This window comes from Chenopodium album, chromosome 1, assembly GCF_948465745.1.
Source record: "Chenopodium album chromosome 1, dcCheAlbu1.1, whole genome shotgun sequence".
In the NCBI taxonomy this organism is placed as follows: domain Eukaryota; kingdom Viridiplantae; phylum Streptophyta; class Magnoliopsida; order Caryophyllales; family Amaranthaceae; genus Chenopodium; species Chenopodium album.
This window is the reverse complement of record NC_137834.1, coordinates 47,334,770-47,359,591: the sequence shown is the minus strand read 5'-3', so window position 1 is coordinate 47,359,591 and position 24,822 is coordinate 47,334,770. Positions and strand designations below refer to the sequence as shown.

The window sequence follows — 24,822 nt, the reverse complement described above, 5'->3', positions numbered from 1 at the left end:
TCACTTGCATAGCAGCCTCTTCCTCATCTACTTCAGATTGTTCTTGATCTCCAGCTTTGAGAGCCAAGCCTTTTCCTCGGTTTCCTTCACTGTTGCTTGTTCCCAGGTGCAACTCATGAGTCATGAGGGAACCAGCAAGTTGCTCAATGTTGAACTTTGTGAAGTCCTTTGTTTCTTGTAAGGCTGTTACCTTGGCTCTCCATCTCTCATCTTGAGGGAGGCTTCTTAGAACTTTTCTGACCTGCTCATCAATAGGGATTTGCTTTCCAAGAGAAACAAGCTCATTAATAATGTTAGTAAATCTAGTTAACATTTCCTGAATTGATTCTTTTGGTTGCATTTCAAACCGTTCATATTTTGACATAAGCAGGTCAATTTTAGAGCGTTTCACTTCGTTAGTTCCTTCATGAGTTACTTGAAGTAAATCCCAAATTTCTTTAGCATTTTTACAACCCATAACACGATTGTGTTCATGGGGTCCAAGACCACAATGAAGTAATTTAACAGCAAGTGCATTAATTTCCATTTTTTCAAAATCTTCCTTATCAAACTCAGACATAGGTTTAGGTACTACCTCATTTTCACTGTTGGTTTTGGTAATTTAAAAATCACCAACTTCGATAACTCTCCAAACTTGGTAGTTGTCAGCTTTGATAAAGATTTCCATCCTGTTCTTCCAATAGGTGTAGAATTTCCCATTGAACATAGGAGGACGCTGCGTAGAGTAGCCTTCTTCCAGTTTCTCGTGATTGTTCATCTTGATTCCAGGAACTTAACTCGTCAGGGTTTCCTGATTTCTTCGAGGAACCGGCTCTGATACCAATTGTTGACTCGAATGAACAATACAAGAGGGGGGGTGAATTGTATTGAGGAGGAACTGGGTTTATTTTTGCGGAATTCTAAAAGAAACTTAAACAAAAACTTTAAAGTGCAAGAGAGATTTTACGTGGAAAACTTCTTGGCCCTAATCAAGAAGAAAAACCACGACCACAAGGGATTTTAAACTCAATTCTTAATAATAATAGGGCAAACAACCTATTACAAATTAAGACTCTAAACTCAAGTTCCTCTACGAACTTAAGTTCCCCCTCAACTGATCCCTTAATCAGTTGAGCTCTCAAATCTCTCTCTTTCTCCTTGCTTCACTCAAAGCAATCTACACACTCTAGAGTTTACCCAAACTCTTCCCCAATACAACTCGAATTAAAACTCTAAGATGCTAAGTACAAAGACACTCAAGGACTTAAGTGGATTTTTGACTCTTTTGGAAAAGCTAAGAATTGTAATGCTCAAGTGTGTTCTTCAAAATGGAAAACAAATTCTATTTATACTAGAGGAGATCAGTTGAAAAACTCCCACGTCTGCCTTGACTCCCACTTCACCACAACTCCCATGAAACTAGGAAATGCAGTTCGTAGAGGCTTGGGCAACAAGCTGAAGTATACTTGAGGAAGTAGTTTACTGTTTCCTTAATTTTCTCAACCTCCTTGACCAAGTAAAAGATCCGTTTAAAAAGAGTTTTCAAAGGAGATTTTACCGAGTCAGATTTTTCAAAATATTTGGATAGAATTTAAACAAGAAAATCTTTTAGAAAAATAGAATAGTTTTAAAAGATAATTTTCCGAAAATAAAATAGAATCTTTTTTAAACAAGGAAAATAAAATCTGAAATTAAATCCACTTAAAATCCTATCAATAATCAAAGTACTTAACAAATATACAAGAAGCCTAAAATAAGTAATAAATATACAATAGACTTCTTGGAACTCAGTGAAGCTTCGACTCTGGAGCTTCAGTTCCTCACTCAAGGAACTAGGTTTCTGATTGTCTTTTATGCTCGTCCATAGCTCAATCTTAAGACTTGTTCCATGCTCCATTTGGACTCTAGAACTTCGTTGCCAATAAGAACCTGTTAAACACATCAAAGCTAATAGACAAAGGTTAAAGCCCTTATGGGTTTGCTTAGGTTCCTTGAGTCATCATCAAAACTTAAGATCAACACAAGTGTCACATGGTTAGGAGTGGACCACTTTCTCACTTGGTCCCCAAGGCATTTCACATGCAATATGAACTAACCATGTGTCACCCAACCTTGAGCCCCAAGTTGGGTTCGGTTGGGCCATTTTATTTTGGCCCGTGACCATGACCCTTCACCCCGGGTCCACGGCCCCTTGCCACTTGTGACGCCACCGTGGCGCACATCCACCATGACGGCTACGACTTGGCGGCTGCCAACGTGGCTGCCACGTGGCACGCTCCTATTGGGCACGCTTTCCTTCTTACTTGAAGCATTTTCCCGTCTCGCCAAATCCTAAATTTTGGCTCGACATTTGAGATTCTCCGACGCTCGGTTTCGACGCTCCAAGCTCGAATTTCTGACGTCTAAATATTTAATACTCGGGCGACGAATTAATTTCTTCCGAATTAATTCGTCAAGTCGGTTCGTATATTTTGCTTGGGTGTGACCCGAAGGGTTCAGTCAAGATTAAGCTGTAATATTAATTATATTAATTTTACTGATCGGAAGCGGCCTCCACCCAGGCATTCCGATCACTTGACCTTACTGAATGTATTAGCTTTCTAATAATTTTGAACCCGCTATCAGAATAATATACTTGTTCGAAGGACACCATTCCTTTCAGTGTTTCCCGGTTACTTCATGAGTTGAATGAGAGCTTTGGTTGCCACAAGATTGGATTGAGTCTACCTATTTAATTAGGAATGTGTCTTGGCCCCTTGAGGAGGGAGAATTCAGAAAATGCATGGTCGTGCTCAAATGGATTACATAGTGATCATTTGTTTTGTAATTCTAACTCAGTTTTTCAAGAAAAGATTTGTAGATTAATATGATCACGACATGAGATGCAATCATATTATCCAATCGACACACATTGACTTAAGGAATTTGAATATTGTGCACTTGTCTCAGACAAGTGGGAGATTGAAAGAGTTTTGTCTTCGATAAGTGCAATTACTAGATATATCAAGGATCACAATTATGGAGATAATTAGTTCATTCTATAGGGTCATCAATGTTTGGTGATAGATATAACAATTGATCTTTGTGCTAGTTGAGTAGTCCAAAGCCTTATAGAATTGATCCTATGAGGTCACACACAAGAGTATAGGGTCAAAAAAGTTAGAGGCCCATTATAGGGCTTCATGAGTTTATGACATGCTACATTGATTGTTGGGCTAGAATAGTTAGAAGAGCTTAATGTGTTTTTGGCTTTACATAGATTTATTTATAGATGTGATCTATAAATATAATCCATGCCTAGGTGTAGACACCTACTTTTGGCCTCTTGTCCCGAAAGGAAGTGCGATGATGTTACAAAAATCCGTTCTTCATGCTAGGTCAAAGTTGAAACCCATATTTGAGACCAAGTTATCTTAGAGCCTTGTTCAATTACTAATAAGTCCTAAAACATGTTCATACATGTTTAAACTTGATTAATAACAGACTTAAATGCGTTAAATGTAATGATTGGAACCAATGGAACCTACATTGTTGAAAAACCGAGCCAAACAGGTAAACCAACCATCAAGTTCCCATGCAAAGCCTACATATATGGATATCCCTTTCAAAGAGCTTTCCAACGGTACATTATAAGCCCAATTTCGAGCAAAAACGAAGAAGTTATGATCAAAATTCTAGACCGGGCCCAAAACCGACACCCTTGAACTCCAACGGCCATAAATTCTGATCCATAACATATTTTAAACTAATTTTAATGGCATTGGAAAGTAGAAATTCAGATTTTTCCAATGATATCTCACACGCCTTAATCCAACTCAGCAATTAAAAGTTGTGGAAGTTTGAAAAACGAGTTTTTGTATAGGGCTAACTGCAAACCAGCGCAACTCAATCAGTTGCGCGCGCGGCACCCAGCGCGACTTAGAGAGTTGCACGCGCCACCTCAAGGCGTGGCTCTAAAACCCTAAACCTAGATCCCTACGCCTATAAATAGGGGTCTTCGTTCAGCATTACGGGGACCGGAAAAAATCAGATTTAAAACCCTAGTATTCTCAAAACCCTAATCTCTCAACTTCTCTTATTATCATACTACCTTTTCTTCTCTCTTCCCAAATACTTTCAAATCGTAATTGATTCAATTGAAGTCCTTGAAGGTACGAAGAAGAAAGAAAGTCCATAAATACAGTAAAACGGAGATTTAACATAAAAGAAGAACGGATAGTTTCCCGAGCACTTAGATAAATCACTTTTTTTTATTGTTTAAATAACTTTAAATGATTAATTATTGTTGTTTGATCACTTTAAACATACTATTAATTAATTAATTAATTAATTCACATAGTACTCTTTTGTTAATCAAGACTATAATTTGAATAATTAATTGTTGATTTATCACTTAAGACAAGGCGAATCTTGTTTATTTATTGTTCTTTTACGAATATTATTAAATAAGAATAACGAATTTTGCAATGTAATTCCTATGTGATTAATGCTTGTAAATAAAATCAACTAAAATAATTTTAGGTTTCACGTTGCGTATATTGTTTGATAATGAAATTGTGAAAAAGGAAGAGCTAGTAGAGGCCGTACTAGGGCTAGAATAGCGATTCCCCCCTAAAAGGAACGTTATTTTAGCACCGTCGCTTCCGAACTCATTTATGGTTTATGTAGACCAACTTGGGCATGGGTAAACTTATGATTCGTGCTAATTATTCCATGAACTCCACATAGAAGAAAAGCATGAACGAGGTTTATGAGTTTTCCTAAAACTCATTGTCGACTTCTACTTGTTTCTTACAAAAAAGCGTGATAAGAGTATCATTTCTAAGTCAAGGTCTCCCAAACAGTTAGGAATTCAAATCCTACTACACCCTAACAAGTGTAAATTCCTAGGCTTTTAAATGGCCATGGGCATTTAAGGAGAGGACCCCTTTCGATGGGAACCCTCTCCGTACAGTGGCGGCTCAACTGGGGACTTAGAGGTTACAAGATTAGTTCGTAGTTATTGTTCATGGTTTCCAACACTAGGTTGCCTATGGATTGTAACGAGAACTAACTTGGATAATCTCTATTTAGAGTGCGAGACTCGAACGCACAATATCTTCCTTTTTCACAAAAGTAAAACCGAACAAGCAACATTGCATCATGCATAATCATAACACATTTTAACCATTGGGGATTGGCTCATTGACTAGGGGTTGCCCACACTAGGCTTCTCTCCCGAAATCAATAACAATCTTCCCACCCATATCGTCAACAAAATGTTGAGAGGGGGATGTCATGAGTCAACAAGTTGAGTGATTGATTTGTGCATCGTTTCTTAAGATATGGTACCCTTGGACACCCAAGCCTTGACCTTAGAATGACATTATATGCTTTTACGGATCTTTTTATGTGCTTATGTGACTACATGAATATGTGCTTCGTGTCTAATCTAACTAATTCCAACTTGTTACCTAGAGATATAATAAAAAAAAAATTCGCAAATAAAAAAAAAAAAAAAAAAAAAAAAAAAAAAAAAAAAAACAACCTTGCATGTGGTAGATGCTACTCTTGAAGATGCACTTTCCACCTTAGGTCAAGATGGAAAATTGCACGCGATACTATTTTTTATTATGATGATTCGTTTACGTACTTTATAATCGAGCTAATGACATTAATTCTTGTGAGGTTTGTAATTAGAAGTTCGCATCTCTTAATAGGATGTCATCAATATGTTTATTCTTAAACGTGCCTATTTTCGTGTTCATCATTTATTTAGTTGTAATTAGTCAACCTTGATTTAAGAGTATAATTTATTTACCTCTTCTATGGTTTAAAAAGAAAATCCTGAGAACTTTACTTTGGATGATTGCCTCACACAAAAAAAAGAGAGAAATAGAAGGGAAAAAAAATATGTCGTTCTTAAAAAAAAGGGAAAAAAAAAGAGTATGAAAATAATAATAATAATAATAATAATAATAATAATAATAATAATAATAATAATAATATTATTACTATTATTATTATTATTATTATTATTATTATTATTATTATTATTATTATTATTATTATTATTATTATTATTATTATTATTCTAAAAAAAAAGAGAGAGAGAGAGAGAGAGAAAATAATGAATGATAAAACCGAGAAAATGATTTAATTATTTCTTTTATTTTACATTTTGAGGCCATAATTATTTTTAAGAAAATAGTAAATATTATCCTTTAAAGATGAGCAATATGAGAATCATAATTGAAAAAAAAATGATATAGATCTCTATTGCAATCTAAGTGATCAACAAATACCATAATATATTTGATCATTTTAAGGAGTATGTTCGGGTTGATTAATATTCTAAAAATTTGATGAGCATTTTCAATCCAAATTTTTTGTCTTTCTCTTCTACCTTTTTAGAAAACAATTCATTTAAAGTAAAATCCTTAGATGATTACCTTGTTGAAGTCAACACAAATAATGACATTCCATTAATGATTGTTCGTGAATTTTTTGACATTCTTCATCAACAAACTTTCTTAAAGTGAATTCATATTACAAGGATTAAGAAAAAAAGAAATAAAACAATCATTTTGACTTTGTTTCATTGTTTGAATGCTTGGCAGAAAAGGTTTAAGTGAATGCGCTCAATTTCTCGTGATACACATTACCAGATCATCTTCCACATTTGCATACTAGTCCAATCATGGGTGACAAAGCAGCATTGGAGAAACTTAGAGAGGAACTCCAAAACATAAGGGCCCTACGAGAAGAAGAAGACCAAATAAAGGATCATAAAAAAGCAGAAAAGGCTAAAATAAAAGCAGAAAAAGAAAAAAAAACATTCTGCAAGAAAAAGCAAGAGCCGAAAGAGTAGAGGCCTTGGAGAAACCTGTCCTTCGAGCTAAATCAGGGAATAAGTACTTCAATTATGAGCTTGCACCACAACCTAGTGGCAAGACTCTCCCAGAAAAGTTCTTGACTACGGATTTTCCAACCTTTAAGGTTACACGCAATCCTAGAACTCACTTAAAGAGCTTTATTGGAATTATGGCATTGAAAGGGGTTGAGCCAAGCCTATATGCATGTACTTTTCCTCTTTCATTGGACCCAACTGATAGATCATGGTTTTATAACCACGATGAAAAATAAACTTCCAATTGGAGTGAAGTTGTAAAAGCGTTTTTAACCCAATATGGAGATAACATCGAGCTCTCAACTACTTTGCGCGATCTCGAATTGCTTAAGCAAGGGGAAGAAGAAGGATTCATTGACTTTTTTTCCTGGTGGCGATCAAAGGTTGCTCTTATTCCACAAAGACCTACAGATCATATACTTTTCCCAAAGTTCATAGACAATATGTATCCACCTTATAAGTGCCATTTACAATACCTTGGTTTAGACACATTTCAAAAAGTCTATAATGTGGGAACATTAATTGAAAGGGACTTGATAAATGAAACCATGAATCATATAGATGGACTTTATTTTTAGAGAGGATTTCACCTACGTAAAAAACGGACAAAGCTCGAAGACGCAATCTCAAGAAGTTGTCAAAAATTCAAGATGTAGCACCCTAGGTCTTGTTTTGTTTCTTTCCTTTGTTTTTTATTATAGACTATTCATGCTTTCGAATCTACTTATTTTGTACTCTCATTAATTAATGAATAAAAAATATATTTTCAAGTACGTTTATCTTGTTCTCTTTTCGATCTCTTTATTGTTATTGACTTGAACTAAATAAAACGTATACATACAAACATTCAATATCAAAAGGCATACTGATCGAGGTTAAGTAGGTCGTTATCAAATTAACAATTTATAATGCCTAAACTTACACTAAACTAGTTAGTGGCAAGTAAAGGATCGAACCACTAAGGAAGCTCACTCGTCCAACATCAATATCACTAATGCAAGAGTCAAGAGGGGAAATGTTTTTGTTGATATATTGGATAAAAAGCACTAAAACTACGAATAAGCAAAGATAAAGATGAATAAAATCAATAGAAAATTACGCTAGGGATTCGGGGGTGTCAAACATGACTAGAAAGAGGAGAATAACGGTGATTATCATGAAACATATGCCAAAGAACACAAGGTCATACCTAAACAATTCATTCTCATGCAATAGTCTAGGCAAATCAATGAAAGAAGTCCATGCTAGTTAGGATCATTCTCATGCATCCTATTAGACACAAGCAAATCAAGAGAATAAAGAAACACAATTCATAAAACTCAATTTTAACAACTCATTCTCATGCAATCATTAAAATAGAGGTGATCTTAATCTAGTTCAAATCACTTTCATGCATTTAAACTAGAGGGAAATCAAATAAAGTGTAACAATAATCTCAAGCCATCAAAAATCATATCTTTCATCAATATATGGCATAAGTTCAATCCAACCATCATCATTCATCCATCATTCAATACATATCTTCCACCCCCTTCCCCTAGCTAAGAGTTTAGCCTAGAGAAGGGAGATTAAACATAATATCAAAACTAGAGATAAACACAAAAAACTCAAAACAAGGCATGATTGAAATATATGAAATCAATAACAACAAGATGAGCTAATAAGATAGACAAAAATAAGTAACAAAAAAAACACATAAATAATACCAAAGGAAAGGAGAAGATATTACTAAAGAAAGGATTGAAGAAAGATGAAAACTTTGGTGCTTGCTTGATTGATGGAAGATTAAAACTTGAGCAAAGTTGAATACAAAGGAAGCTTGAATAACAATCTCTTTTCTCTCTCTAGATTAGTCTAGTGTTCTATGGAATTAGTACTAAGTCTCCCCCGTTTTACAAAGAGTCCCGTCTATATATATGTGGCTCCACCCAAAAGAAAGAGACTTGGACAACAAGGCGCAAATAAATCGTAAACCCAGTCGTGCGCGCTCGCACATGAGTCCTGTGCGCCCGCACACAATGTGTGTGCGCCCTCTCATCGTAGTGTGCGACCGCAACTTTAAGTAGGTCGTGATCCCTGCCACCCAGGGACCGGCCCTTGTTGGGGTGGCCAATAGGGGTAGTTTACCGGGGGGGGGGGGGTTACCTCACCCCTATCTACGGCCGCACCATAAAGAGCTTGGGTTTGCAGAAACATACCCTGCTGGTTCTCCAATAGGCTTTGCATGCCAAGTTGCATGCTCATCATTTGCTGCTCAAGGCTACTCATGCCTTGATGATGTTGATGATGTTGTTGCGGCTGCTGTTGTTGCTGTTGTTGTTGCTGTTGTTGTTGTTATTGTTGTTGTTGTTGTTGTTGTTGTTGTTGTTGTTGTTGTTGTTGTTCGACTTCCATATTCCTTAAACCACCCAGAGCGGAGGGTAGCACACCATTATCACTCGGAATCTTCCATACATTCCTTGCATTCCGCTCCAGGGATGTACGGCTGGGGTATGGCAAGACACAATGGTGCTCTCTGTCATCAACTATCCAGTCGTGAAAATTGTTGGCATCTGAAGTTCCTTGGAGGAACCCCGACCTTCTCATCTGCTGAATGTCGATGAATAGATCTTTGTCGGCCCCCACTTGAGTGCACGAGGGGAAGAAGCGTTCATAGTTGAGCTTCTTCGCAATCCTGGTAATCATCCCACCGAGGGCAATTTCCCCTGTCTTGTGGCCCGATTTGATTGTCTCGCAGCATAAGACGAACCAATACCCCATATTGAGCCGCCCTTTTAATTCCTCCCTAGTGGCTACCCACAAAGTAAATAGCTCCTCATGAGAGAGCTTGCTCAAATCCTGCTTGCTAAACACCGCAAACCCCAGAATACGGTGTAGAATACGGAGCACAGGGTGGATTATATGGTTGGCCACCGAATACCGGGTGTTGAATTCATCATAGTCGGTAATCGTACGCCACCATCTAAATGCATCATACTCAGGGAACAAGCTCAAAGAAGGGGCAAGGAGGTCCGCCTCGGGGTTGAGATCCAACAAAACATTAAGATCACTCAGAGTCATAGAGTGCCGGTTGTTGAACAATTGAAAGGAAATCTGGAAGTCGTTCCCAAGAGGCTCTTTTTCAAAAGATGCCAAGAATTCGAAAGTTGGCTCCTTGTAGGTTCGGTATTGATGTTTTATGAACTCGCTCATCCCCAAGTTATCCAAGAGCGACCTTATATCGTCGTCAATCCCTAAAGCTCTCATGGAGCGTTGATCATAGTGTCGGGAGGGATTTAACTTTCGGCCATGAAGGTCGTTGAAGAACGTAGCATGGACCTTGTTCGAAAATCTCAATCTAGGGGGAACATTAGGTCCTTGCGCTTGAGTGTGTTGGGTACTTGGTTCTTCAACCGATAACCTGGGTTCCTTCCTGCTCCTTCTTTTGCTCATTATGCTCAACAAACACAAAAGACCCAACCAAAAGGAGAACTAACTTCGAACTTGACCAACAATTTGAAAAACAACAACAACAACTCAAGTCTCAACAATCTGCAAAAAGGGTTAGTGCTAACAACTAACCAAATAAATATGACGCCCAAGACAACAAAAATCAACAACAAAGCAGTCAATCAAAACACATTATGATATCAAGCAATTCTCATGAAATTAGTTGCATTTTCAACAATTCAAAAATCAAATTTCTCAACTTAGTTCCATGAAATTGGCTTCAAAAACAATAGCATGAACAACAATGTCCCCACAATCATCAAATTTCACACTAATAACCTACAAATCCCTCACAAAGAAAACCAAAACCACATGCAATTCACTCAAGCTAATTCATGTTTAATAACTAAAAATTTTGCATAAATAATTGAAACTAAGTAATAAAATAGAAAAATTTAGAGTTATACCACCATGTAGAAGCTTGAACACCACCAATAGGCTCCAAGAACACCAATTTCAATGAACCTTGCAAACCATGAAAATGGGGGATTTTTTGGGTATTTTGGAGAGAGAAAGTGGGTGAATTTGTGAGTGGAGTGAAAAATTTTGATGGATTTGAGAGAAAATCAATGGAAGTAGTGAATAATGGGTGCAATTTGAAGGTTAGGATTTGGGTTTGTGAGGAGAGAGAAGGGAGTATGAAAATAGGGTGTCGAAAATATGAGAAGGAAATCGAGGAGAAGGGGCTAAAAATCCGATTTACCTGTTCTGTGCGCCCGCACAAGAATTCTGCGCGCCCGCACAGTTGATTTTGCGCGCCCGCACAGAGGTCGCGCAACAGGTCGCGCAAACTCTCTGCCTCGAGCATCAACTTTTGATAAGTTTTGTGCGGGTTCTGACAGGGCTGCGCGCCCGCATAGATATACGCGCGCCCGCACATATGGCGCACAGCAGGTCGCGCAAACCTTCTGCCTCCAGCTACAATTTGGTATAAAATCTGTGCGGGTTCTGACAGTGCCCGTGCGCCCGCACAGGTCTCACTGCGCGCCCGCACAGATAGCGCGCACAGGTCGCACAGAGCATTTTTGATTTTTCCTCACATTTTCGAGATAGAGAATCCTTGCTCCTTAATCATCCAAACACCTTGTAACCAAAAAAATAAGGGTAATCAAAATCAAAATCAAGTTCAAAAAGGACAAAATGAAATCGGACAAAATGAAAAGAGTTAGAAACTCGGGTTGCCTCCCGAGAAGCGCTTCTTTATGAGGTCACTAGCTTTACCATGAGAAAAATCCTTCAAGTGGGAGGCTTGGGATCCAAAGGATCAAGCATTATACATTCGATGATACCAACTTCTTCCTTGTAAAAGTAATGCTTTAGACGATGACCATTAACCATAAACTTGTTACCATCCGAATCTAACTCAAAGGAGCCATAAGGAGTAATCTTTGAAATAACAAAGGGACCCGACCACTTTGACTTGAGTTTGCCCGGAAACAAACGAAGCCTTGAGTTGAAAAGCAAAACTTTGTCTCCAACTTTAAAGTTCTTGTTTCTAATATGTTGGTCATGCCACTTTTTGGTCTTCTCCTTATATAACCTTGAGCTCTCATAAGCATCATCTCTAAGCTCTTCAAGTTCATTGAGCTTAAGCAATCTCTTCTCACCGGCCAAAGACAAATCCATATTGAGCTCTTTGATGGCCCACCAAGCCTTGTACTCCAACTCAACCGGCAAGTGACAAGCCTTTCCATAGACCAACCTATAGGGGGTCGTGCCAATTGGAGTCTTGTATGCCGTCCTTAGAGCCCATAGCGTGTCATCAAGTTTGAGAGACCAATCTTTCCTTGATTTGTTCACCATCCTTTCAAGAAGATTTTTGATTTCACGATTCGAGACCTCCACTTGTCCTTGAGTTTGAGGGTGGTAAGGTAGTCCAACCTTGTGATGAACGCCATATCTCTTAAGAAGAGCTTCAAATTGTTTTTTGGCAAAATGGGAACCTCCATCACTAATTAACACCCTCGGAACTCCAAACCTAGGAAAGATGATCTTCTTTAGGAGCTTAAGCACAACCTTGTGATCATTGGTAGGTGGGGGTATGGCTTCAATCCATTTTGTCATATAATCGACCGCTACCAAGATATATAGATTCCCACAAGAGGAAACAAAAGGTCCCATGAAGTCTACCCCCCAAACATCAAAAGGTTCCACTTCTAGAATGTTTTGTTGGGGCATTTCGTCTCTCTTAGTAATGCCTCTGCTCCTTTGACATCTATCACATTGCGCAACGAATTGGTGGGCATCTCTATGCATTGTCGGCCACCATAATAAGGATTGAGAGATTTTTGCCACTGTTTTGTCAACACCACCATGTCCTCCACATGGTAGTGAGTGGCAATGCTCAAGAACACCTTGAATTTCATGATCTGGAACGCACTTCCGATAAAGGCCATCTCCACATTGCTTGAATAGGTATGGGTCATTCCAAAAGTATCTTCTCACCTCCTTGAAAAACTTCTTCTTTTTTTGAGAAGAGTACTCCGGGGGAACGACTCCACACGCAAGATAGTTGGCTATATCCGCGTACCAAGGAGTAGAAGTTGACACCAAAGCCATGAGAGCCTCGAATCCTATCTCATCATTAATCGGTACATCCTCCTTGTTCTCAAATGGTAGCCTAGACAAAAGATCCGCTACATAGTTCTCCGCTCCCTTCTTGTCCCTCATTTCCATGTGAAAGTCTTGGAGAGAGAGAACCCAACGGATCAAGCGAGGCTTTGCTTCTTTTTTGGTCATGAGATACCGCACCGCGATGTGATCCGTGTACACAATAACTTTTGAGCATATTAGATAGGACCGAAACTTATCGAATGCAAACACTACCGCCAACATCTCTTTCTCCGTTGTTGTGTAATTCCTTTGAGCCTCATCTAGAGTCCGACTTGCGTAGTAGATGACACATGATTTTCCTTGTTTCTTTTGACCAAGAACGACACCTACTGCAAAGTCACTAGCATCGCACATTAGCTCAAAAGGCAAGCTCCAATCCGGAGCTTGCACAACGGGAGAGGAAATGAGAGCTTCCTTGAGCTTACGAAACGCCTCAAGGCAAGCCTCATTAAAGTAAAAAACAACCTCTTTTTTGAGTAGTTCGGTCAAGGGTTTGGCGATTGAAGAAAAATCTTTGATAAACCTCCGGTAAAAACCGGCATGCCCAAGAAAAGCCCGTACCCCCGTGATGGAAGTAGGAGGGGGCAATTTTTCAATCACCGAAACCTTGGCCGGATCTACTTCAATGCCATTTTTTGAAACCTTATGGCCGAGGACAATGCCCTCCTCAACCATAAAATGACACTTTTCCCAATTTAAAACCAAACTCGTCTCTTGACACCTTTTCAAAACTTTTTCAAGGTTAAAAAGACAAGTGTCAAAAGACGAGCCACCAACACTAAAATCATCCATGAAAACCTCAATTTCTTTTTCAAGCATCTCAGAGAAAATGGAAGTCATGCATCTTTGAAAAGTAGAGGGAGCATTGCATAATCCGAATGGCATTCTTTGGTATGCAAATGTCCCATATGGACATGTGAAAGTAGTTTTCTCTTGGTCACTTGGATGGATAGGGATTTGGTAAAATCCGGAATACCCATCCAAGAAACAAAAGAAAGCATGGTTAGAAAGCCTTTCAAGCATTTGGTCCATGAAAGGGAGAGGAAAATGATCTTTCTTGGTGTTTTTGTTCAATCTCCTATAATCAATGCACATTCTCCACTCGGTCACCGTCCGGGTGGAGATTTCCTCTCCCTTTTCATCCTTGATTATGGTCATTCCACCCTTCTTTGGAACCACATGAACCGGGCTAACCCATTTGCTATCTGAGATAGCATAGATGATTCCCGCTTCACGTAGTTTCAAGATTTCTTTCTTCACAACCTCTTGAAGGTGGGGGTTCAACCTTCTTTGAGGTTCAATGGAGGTGGAATGATCATCCTCAAGATGAATACGATGCATGCATAAAGAAGGGCTAATACCTTTAATATCATCAATGCTATACCCTATCACATCCCTATATTTCCTTAAAACATCAAGAAGTTTTTCCAAATTAAGACCATCTAGGGTAGCATTGACAATAATAGGGTATTTTCCCTCCTTATCGAGAAAAGCATATTTCAAAGAAGGGGGAATGGGTTTGAGTTCTACCTTGGGAGGAGGCTTAGAACTCTCCTCCAATTTCTCCTCCTTGGACTCAATCTCGACCTCAACTTGTTGTTCAACTTCCTCCCTTGAGGATTCTTCTATTGCCATGACCAATTCTTTAGCCTCTTGAGAGTGGAACTCTTCTTCGCATGTAAGGGCTTCAATCATTGGATCTTGAGGCCCCATCACGACCCTCCCCAAGCGATCTAGCTCCTCATTCACAACATCAACTCTATAGCATTTTTCAACCATGGGGGTCTTGAGCAATTTCGAAAATTCAAAGACAATTTTTTCATCGGCCACTTCACAAGTGATGGTGTTGTTCTTGCAATTGATGACCGCCCCCAAAGTTTTAAGAGCTTCACGTCCCAAAATCAAAGGAGTGTTCACATCCTCCTCCATATCCATCACTACAAAGTCACAAGGCACGTAAATGTGTCCCACTTGAATTGGAACATCCTCAAGCTCTCCACAAGGTAGTTTCACCGATCGATCGGCCAATTGAATTGTCTTCCTTGTAGGGATCATCTCAATATTGAGTTTTTGAGCAATGGATAGAGGGATTAGACTAACACTTGCTCCAAGATCGGCTAAGGCGCCCCTAGCTTCCATATTCCCAATTTTCACCGGCAAAGTGAAACTTCCCGGGTCTTTCTCCTTCTTGGGCATCTTATGTTGGACAAGAGCGCTCACTTGATGTGGAAGGGTGATAAGCTCATCATTGAGCTTTCTCTTGTTGGTGAGAATATCCTTGAGGAACTTAGAATAAGATGGCATTTGTGTCACAACTTCAAGAAAAGGGAGGTTGATATGCAAATTCTTCATGACACTAAGAAATTTTGTGAATTTGTCATTCAACTTCCTCTCCGCAAGCCGACCGGGAAAAGGAACCGGTCCATCAAGATTCCTAGCCTCACTAGGAATTGAAGTTGTCTTCTCATTGTCTATCTTCTTCTTCTCCGAACCTCCTTCTATCTCATCACCTTTTTCTTTCTCACCTCCCTTGTTTTCATTCACACTCTCCTCTCCTCTCTTCTTTCCTTCACTATCCCCTTCATTTGGTCCTTCATAGGAAGTCCCCGACCTCAATGTGATCGCCTTGCATGTATCGGGTTTTGGATTGTGAGATGGGTTAGGTTGTGGTTGTCCGGGTAGAGTGGATGGTGAATTGAAAGGAGTTCTCTCGGCCAATTGAGCTAGTTGTGAATCAACCATCTTGTTGTGGGCTCTTATCTCTTGCATTTGTTGCCCAAAAGATTGCATTTGCGCATGCATGGCTTGGAGGAGTTGAGTTTGAGTTAGCTCCGCTTGAGGTGCTTGTTCTTGATGGTTTCTTTGAGGTGCTTGAGTTTGATTTTTGTATTGGTTGTTCCTTGGATAGCTTCCTCTTGGGTTTTGGGGTTGAGATGGAGGTGGATTTTGATATTGAGGGTTGGAGTTATAGGAAGGTTGAGCTTGTTGGTTCCATTGTTGAGGATGAGGTACAAACCCGGGTGGTGGTTATCTCCAAGCTACTCCACCGCCGCTTCCTCTAAATCCCTCTTGCCTAGTGTTGTATGCCGCTACATGCTCGGGGCTTAAACCTCCACAATAGGATGTATCATGGTCCGTTCCTCCACAATTTTGACAAGAGAAAGAGTTAACTTGAGAAGAGCTTGCTCCACCACTTGAGCTTGCATTCACACTCGTGTTCAATTTGGAAAGCCCTTTTGTTAGTTGATCAATTTGATGTTGTAATTGATCTACTTTCTCCAATTCATAAATACCACCTCTATTTGGAGCGTTTCTTCTTCGGTCCCCCCAAGAGTAATTCTTTGCTACCTCTTTTATTGTGGCTTCAACTTGATTTTGAGGGATCTTGATTAATTGGCCACCCTCCCCCGCATCCAAATTAGCTCTTGACATGGGCTCCAATCCATCGTAGAAAAACCGCATGAGCAACCCTTGATTGTACTCATGGTGGGGACATGCTTGCACCAACTCTTTGAATCTCTCCCATGCTTCACCAAGACTTTCATCGGCCTCTTGCTCAAATGATGCAATTTTTCTTCTCATTTCGGCGGTCTTCTCTTCGGAGATAAAGCGCTTCAAGAACGCCTTTACAACTTCCCTCCATGTTGTGAGAGAATTAGGCTTTACTTGCTTTAGCCATTTCTTTGCTCGTCCGGTGAGAGATTGCCGGAAAAGGTGCATACGAATGTAGTCTTGACTCACTTCACTGGTTTGCATCATTGCGCACAATTCAAGGAATCGGTCCAAATGCTCAATAGGGTCCTCACTTGCACTTCCTGAAAATTGCTCCGATTGGACCATTCGAGTATATTGTGGATGGATTGAGAACTTGGTTTCCGTGACGGGTAGCAAAATCCCTCCCGTGAGTTCATAATCTTCCGGATTTCCGAACTCACGAAACAAGACATCATTCTCTTGTCCCGCCATTGATTCGCGTGGTGAACTTGAAGAGTAAGTATCACTCTCACTATCAACTATATCACCAAAGCCTCTTCCCTCGTCCTGATAAAGCCTACGGACTTGTCCCAAGGTTCGGTTGATTTCGTGGTCAATTTGATGTGAGGGTGCTCCTTGATACCTCCAAAGCATTCACCAAAGCTAAGCAAACAATTAGCAATGACAAGGATGATAAAACAAAAGAAACAAAAAGAAAAGAAAGCAAAATGACTCTAACAAAAGCAATAAAATTAGCTAAACAAGCCGCATCCCCGGCAACGGCGCCAAAATTTGATCGAGGTTAAGTAGGTCGTTGGTTCTACCGACCCTAATCAAATTAACAATTTATAATGCCTAAACTTACACTAAACTAGTTAGTGGCAAGTAAAGGGTCGAACCACTAAGGAAGCTCACTCGTCCAACATCAATATCACTAATGCAAGAGTCAAGAGGGGAAATGTTTTTGTTGATATATTGGATAAAAAGCACTAAAACTACGAATAAGCAAAGATAAAGATGAATAAAATCAATAGAAAATTACGCTAGGGATTCGGGGGTGTCCAATATGATTAGAAAGAGGAGAATAACGGTGATTGTCATGAAACATATGCCACATAACACAAGGTTCTACCTAAACAATTCATTCTCATGCAATAGTCTAGGCAAATCAATGAAAGAGGTCTCCCCTAATAAGGATCATTCTCATGCATCCTATTAGTTATAACCAAATCAAGGGAATAAAGAAGCACAATCCATAAAAACTCCACTTTAATAACTCATTCTCATGCAATCGTTAAAATAGAGGTGATCCTAATCTAATTCAAATCACTTTCATGCATTTGAACTAGAAAATATCAAATAGAGTGCAACAATAATCCCAAGCTAATAAAAATCATGACTTTCATCAATATATGGCATAGTTCAATCCAACCATCATCATTCATCCATCATTCAATACATATCTTCCACCCCCTTCCCCTAGCTAAGAGTTTAGCCTAGAGAAGGGAGATTAAACATAATATCAAAACTAGAAATAAACACAAAAAACTCAAAACAAGGCATGATTGAAATATATGAAATCAATAACAACAAGATGAGCTAATATGATAGACAAAAATAAGTAACAAAAAAAACACATAAATAATACCAAAGGAAAGGAGAAAATATTACTAAAGAAAGGATTGAAGAAAGATGAAAACTTTGGTGCTTGCTTGATTGATGGAAGATTAAAACTTGAGCAAAGTTGAATACAAAGGAAGCTTGAATAACAATCTCTTTTCTCTCTCTAGATTAGTCTAGTGTTCTATGGAATTAGTACTAAGTCTCCCCCGTTTTACAAAGAGTCCCGTCTATATATATGTGGCTCCACCCAAAAGAAAGAGACTTGGACAACAAGGCGCAAATAAATCGTAAACCCAGTCGTGCGCGCCCGCACATGAGTCCTGTGCGCCCGCACACAATGTGTGTGCGCCCTCTCATCGTAGTGTGCGGCCGCAACTTTGTGGGTACGGGGAAAATGAGCGCGCCCCCACATGAGTAATGCGCGCCCGCGCAAAGGTATGTGCGCCCGCACAGTGGTCGCGCATAGGGTCGCGCAAGCTCTCTGGTTTTGCTCTGTTTCTTCAGTCTGGCTGTGCGGGTTCTGACAGGGCTGCGCGCCCGCACAGCCTCACATGTGCGCCCGCGCATAAGCCGCACAGCACCCCGCGCACAACAGATAACTTGGCTTCTTGATATCGTCTTTCTTTCGGCGCATTATACCTACAAAACCAAAGCATGGAGATCAAAATAAAAACAAAGCGAGAAGACTAAGAAAAGGGAAGATAAGGGAGAAAAGGAAAGAGGAAGCAAAACTAAGTAAAAATGCTTAGAAAAAGGGCCAAACAAGCGCAAATGAGGAGAAAATCCTTAGAGAAAAAGGATAAAAGAGTGGCATAAATGCCACTCATCACATACATACTCAACACTTTAAGTATCTTGATAAGCTTTGGCTTACTAGATTTATCAAATGAAAAGAGGCCCATCTTTGGCCCACAAAGAAAGGATATGATGATTTCACCAACACAGGAGGCAACTTGAAACTCCACAAAGATAATCCCATGTTCTTAACCTTGGAAAAAATTCCATCTTTTGGCACCCCTTTTGAGCCTCGTCAATTGAGCCTTAATTATTCAACCTACATTACTCCGAACCTTTGGATTGGAATGGTGCAAAGAGATACAAATAGAAAATTTAGGGGAACGAAACATAAGAGGGGGAAACAAAGTTAGTTTAAACCAAAAATGAAAGATCAAATGCAACAGAAAAAAGAAAAATCGTTCTAAACCTAAAATAAACTTGTCAAAAAAAGAAAAAAAAAAAAGAAAGGAGAGATGACAAGGAAAAGGCACCTAATGTAGGATTTGTCACACAAAGAAGAAAGGTTCTAATTTGATAAGCACCAAAAGTAAAGGATTTTGGGAGTATACTTGAGCCTTTCCATTGTTCATAACCCCAAGCCTAGCCACGTTACGACCTTGGAAAGACCCTCCTTGAGGTAGACCATAACCATGTACCAAAATCATCATTCCAAAAATATGGCCAATCCTAGGCCTTTGCACATATGGACCTACTATTGTAGAGTCATGCCCATATATAAAATGCATGAAGTGTTGAGTTATGATTACAAGATCATATAAAAAAAAATTTTAATGATTTGGATGATTTGATAGCCTTTGGCTTGATTACATCATGTTAGTACGTAAAGCAATCGAATCAAACTAAATTCGATGTTTTCCATATCCTTTGCCAAAGAAAAATGAGACGAATATCAGTTAAAAAAAAAAACCACAATCATCTTATTTTCCTTTAATAATAGGGCTATTTATTACCAAGGTAATTCAGGTTCTATATACATTGCCTAGAAAGAAAAAGAGTTAATACAATAAATTGATTTGATATATCGATAGCCTCGATGTCAACTTTAGATGTCTTTTACAACTCTTGAGAATTGGTCTTTTCACTTGTCATGAGTAACTAAAATGTCCGCCTATGTGGGATATCTCCATCTTCTCTAAGCGAGGAATATTGATTGAACATGATCGCTGCATGAAAAAAATGATCGTTATCACTATCACACGTATACCTCACTGCCAAGTCAGCGCGATGATTCAAATATTAAGTCAATAATCCTTGCTTTTAAAAAACATGTCTAATTTTCTTTCTTTGTTCTTCTATGGGAAAGTTGGATTCCCCTTCCTTTTTATACAAATCCGTCTTTTTTGTTCATTTCTTTTTTAGGGGATAAGTTGGGATGATCCCTCCCATTTGGCAACTAAAATACTCAAAAATAGTATAATTTTTTCGCTCTTTGCCTCAAATTAGGGACTTAAAAAAGCCAGGACATCCCCACTTCTCTCTATTTACAGATTTGAACACTATTTATACTACAAAATCAATGTCATGCAAAGCTTATTACGAACCATCTGAATAACTTTAAATGACAAAGGGAAGAATACCACTTCTTATTATTTGACCAAGATAATTAATTATGTTACTTGATCAAACAATTTATGATAAACATATACAATATTCCGCAAATTGAAAATACAAATCTCGGGGCCTTAAACAAACATGAGAAACATCCCCTAGCATATGTATACATGAATTCCAAAAGCCACCTAAGTCTACACTTGGGGGCTTCAAATTAAAAATATAAGTCCCATCTTAACTTTCATTTTAAAATGAGACCATATTTTGGAAAGTGATTTGAATGATTTTATAAATTATTCTAACACTTCACCAAACCTAGGTTTAATAAACATTCGTTTTCAAACTACGGTGCTTATTTAATGGAAAAAAATTCACTTTCAATTAGAAAAATATGACAATGATAACAAAAAGTAAAACTTAAACAAAATCAGATAAACGAAAGTTTGCTCACATTTTCATATCTTTGTTGAAATAAGTTGCAAATTACAACTTACCTTCATCAATCTTGGAAAAAAAAAGTCACACTCAATTACGAGCTAGACTTTTCTTTCCATTTTGGGTTCAATTTTGAAAACAATATTAGGTATTTTGCCAACTATAAAAAGTTGCTTTTCAAAACAATCTTTTATTTAAATTATTGGACCCTTTCAAAATTTTAAATTCTAGTTCGAAATAACTGTCTCTAATAAAAAATAGTATTCAAAATTTCCTTTCTGAATTTTTATTTCATTTCCAAAAATAAATAAATTTTCAGATTCTCAATAACCGTTTGGATAATAAGTGTATGTACATTTATATATTCAAGAGGAATGAACTAAGATTCGACTTCTTGGCTCGAACTTGTTCTAATTGGCTAAGGGATGGTAAACAAACCACTTGCAAGACCAAAATCAATGATTGATAAGAACAAAGAAAATATTTGATGTTCTAAATCAACTTTGAGAATAAAATCACCACAATGATCTTTACAAACGTTTAGACATTAGGTATGATATAATAAACCTTAAACACTAATGTTTTGGTTTATAAACAAGCAAAGAATTAACTTGCTTTCTCGAACATGACTTTAAATAAAATGTGAAAGTCGTGTCATTGTCTTAAATATCTCAAAACAAAAATAGGACATATACATAGGTCCATCTCAATATCATGATTATATGAATGGCCTAAATAATAGCAAGTCATTAGAACTACCCCAAATTGGGTGCTCTAAGACTTGAGAAATAGCAAGAATGCGTATAACCTAACATTGGAGGCTACAATATTCGATACTATAAAATGGGGGCTCAAAAGCCCGAAGTATAGCCAAACTACTCTAGTTCGATGATGTCTTCAAGAATTCCCTAAACTAACTAGCTTTGTGCAAATCTTGAGATCACAGTTTTATAAGTGAATAATAATAACCGTCGGTTATTTTTATCATTGATAAAACCAATTTTGAAACTTACGCATGAAAAAATAAACATGAGTCGCAAGAACAAATTCATGCTATTATAAAAGTTCAAAATTTGATTTATAATTTTAATGCATAATTGTTGTTCTAAACACTTCATTTTAAATTAAAATTAACAAGTATAGTCTATGTGAGCAAAACAAAAGAGAAATAAAGTTCAAACATAAAGTCAAAATTAGAAAAAAAAAAAACACATATATGCTTGACATGCTCATACAGGATCAATACGTTATCACTTCACATGAAATTTGTTGCAATATATTGCTTAAACATGTCACAACGACAAACAAACAAATTCATGAAAACAAGTCGAATAAAAAGCCCCCAAAGTCAAAATTTGGGGTTTAACGGTTAAAAAATCGCCCAAATTCCATCAAGAATGAACGAATTCTGGCAAATATGAATAAGGGACGAGATCTACTTCCTTTTGCATTAAAAAACAAGAAAATTTGAGCTCTTTAGAAAGGGGAAAGAAGCGAAAATCGTGAAGGAAGGAGAGACAAACCAGCGCAATTAAATTACTCAACGATTCTCTTTTTGCTGATTTAAGTGTCGCGCGCAACTGAATTAGTTACGCGTGACAAACCAGCGCAACGCAGAACGATGTGCACGCCTTGCCAGCGCGACCTACTGAGTTGAGCGCGGATACTGGTCAATAAAATGATCGGTATCCAGATTTTGATCCGTTTGATCATTTCTTCAACGGTTTTTGCTTGTCATTAGACGTAATGGTGCGCAAATTATCAAAATCTTTTTAATTTTCTTTGCATATTGTAGTTTGTTTTCTTCTTTTTTAGTTTTTTGCATCATTCTTGCATGCACACCGTGCTTTGTGCCTTCCCCAAGCATACGTTTTGAACGTTTTTCGTAAGAGTGCACTACTAGAAAATCCGTGTTTTATGGACGCTTTTAAAGCCTATTTTCGACGCTAAAAAGCGTCAAAAATTTATTTCTCGACGCTTTTAAAAAGCGTCCAAAATAAGTGAGTCGAGAAATTTAGGTGACATAAAAAAGCGTCACGAATCTCGACGCTATATTTTGTCCAGATTTTTCTACGAAGCGTCGAAATTTTGATAATTGGCGCACTTTCTTTGTTTTAGCGACGCTTTTAAGTGTCCAAAATCTTAAAATTGGCGACGCTTTTCAAAGTCCAAAGTTTTGTTTATTTGATGTTTAATATTTTCGTGATGCTTTTTTCCATCTATATTTTTATCAGTTAGGGACGCCTTTTCTTGTCCATTTTCATTAAAAAAATATACTTCGTATATACAATACATTTACCCATATAAACATTTCATTTACTACAAAATAATATTAGTACACTAGTTTTACCAAAATATAAATATACAGCAACTTAAAATTATGCCAAAAATTTTTTATTGCACATACTTAATATATTATAGTACATGTAAAATATGAGTTTTCTATTACAACATATATAATTCTAGCTTGCACTTAATTCGTGACTAGCAGTGGAACAAATTTGAGACACCAATAGTTTATCTTTACATAGCTTTAAAATATCTTTCTTCCATCCTTGTTATCTTGCACTGCTCTGCAATCCAGGGAGAAAAAAAAAATTAACAGGTTAGCCATTAAACTTTAGTTCATATAGATCAACAAAAAAAAATTAACTCGGATAATAGCTATACCATTTCTTCTACTATATATGATATAAACAATCATTAACCTGAGACCGAATTTGAGTGAAGAACAACAATCTTCTCAAATAGGATGAAAAAAAACTGTTAAATTAGCCTTTCATATAAATATTCACCAAAATCTAATAATAGCACCCACAATCATGTCAAGAAATTATATAGTATTGGACAATCAGACTAAATAAAAGCAAGACTGCTCTATTTGATAACCAATATTGGAGATTAAAGTTTTAAAAATCAATGCTACTTGATTATTAGAAATCAATGAGACAAGTTAGGATGATATTCGTGTAAAACAATAATCTACCTCATAGTCGTGGATCTGTTGCATGCCGATTCTAGATACACAGTTTATAGCTGCTCCTAATCCAATACCAATAGTTGTTGTTCTGTACTCAAATCTAAGCTAACAGTATAGAATTTTAATTCAAGATCAATTGTAAACAAAGAAACTCAATCATGAATATTGCTAGCAATGTATAAAAGTTAAGAATGAATATTCAGTAATGGAAGCAACAAGATACATTTGAAGCTAAATAGCTAATTGTCACATAAGCCAAAATTAAATAAACATGGTATATAATACCATGCCACGAATAAAAAACGAGATAATTGGCACAAGACTTGTAGGGTGGGAGCTCTAAATTGAGCTCCTACTTAAATCACACCTTTTGGTACATATCCTTGACCTTCAATACACTAATAATTGAGGATTATTACTCCATATCTTATAATTACTCAAATGAAGAAAGTTTAGTTGTTGCTCATACTTTGCATATCTTTTTTTTACTATCAAATAGCAGCCTTGCAGTTATACTTTCTGTTTTATCACTCTTATCATATGCTATATTAGACAAGGATAAACCGTATACATGATTAACGACACACTAATAGTTCGATCCAATGAAAACATGGAAAGGTGATCAGAAAAAGGGTATTGTCGGTTCAAATTATGCAACAAAAGCAAGTCATCACAACCATGATACATGTAGCCCATTTGTTTCATAGTGCACCTTTGCTTTTAATTAAAACAACTAGAAAAAGGGCCATCAGCTTCATGGTGTTTTTGCAGTTTGTAGAACAAATAAAGCTTTATATAATTAACTTGAAAGTCTGAACAATATATTTTTCACTGTGCATTTCAAACACAAATAGAAGTTAGAAACAAAGAATTAGTGTATTTTAATTGCACGAGGGTAATAAATCTCATAAGGTTTTTATGCAAGTTAATCTCTAAGACGAACAGGACAAATATTGCACCATTAGTTTAAGAGTCATTGTTTTAGACAAGA

General features: G+C 37.5%; 1 non-coding gene and 1 pseudogene across 1 annotated transcript; one reads left to right on the top strand and one right to left on the bottom strand.

Moving 5' to 3' along the window:
* LOC145632202 (uncharacterized) overlaps positions 1-13,096 on the bottom strand; it is a 124,045-nt pseudogene extending 110,949 nt beyond the window's left edge.
* Positions 13,097-16,447: 3,351 nt separating this feature from the next.
* Positions 16,448-16,555, top strand: LOC145564489 (small nucleolar RNA R71). Its single transcript, XR_014094842.1, has one exon. It is a non-coding gene; the product is annotated as a small nucleolar RNA R71 (small nucleolar RNA).
* The last annotated feature ends 8,267 nt before the right edge of the window (positions 16,556-24,822 follow it).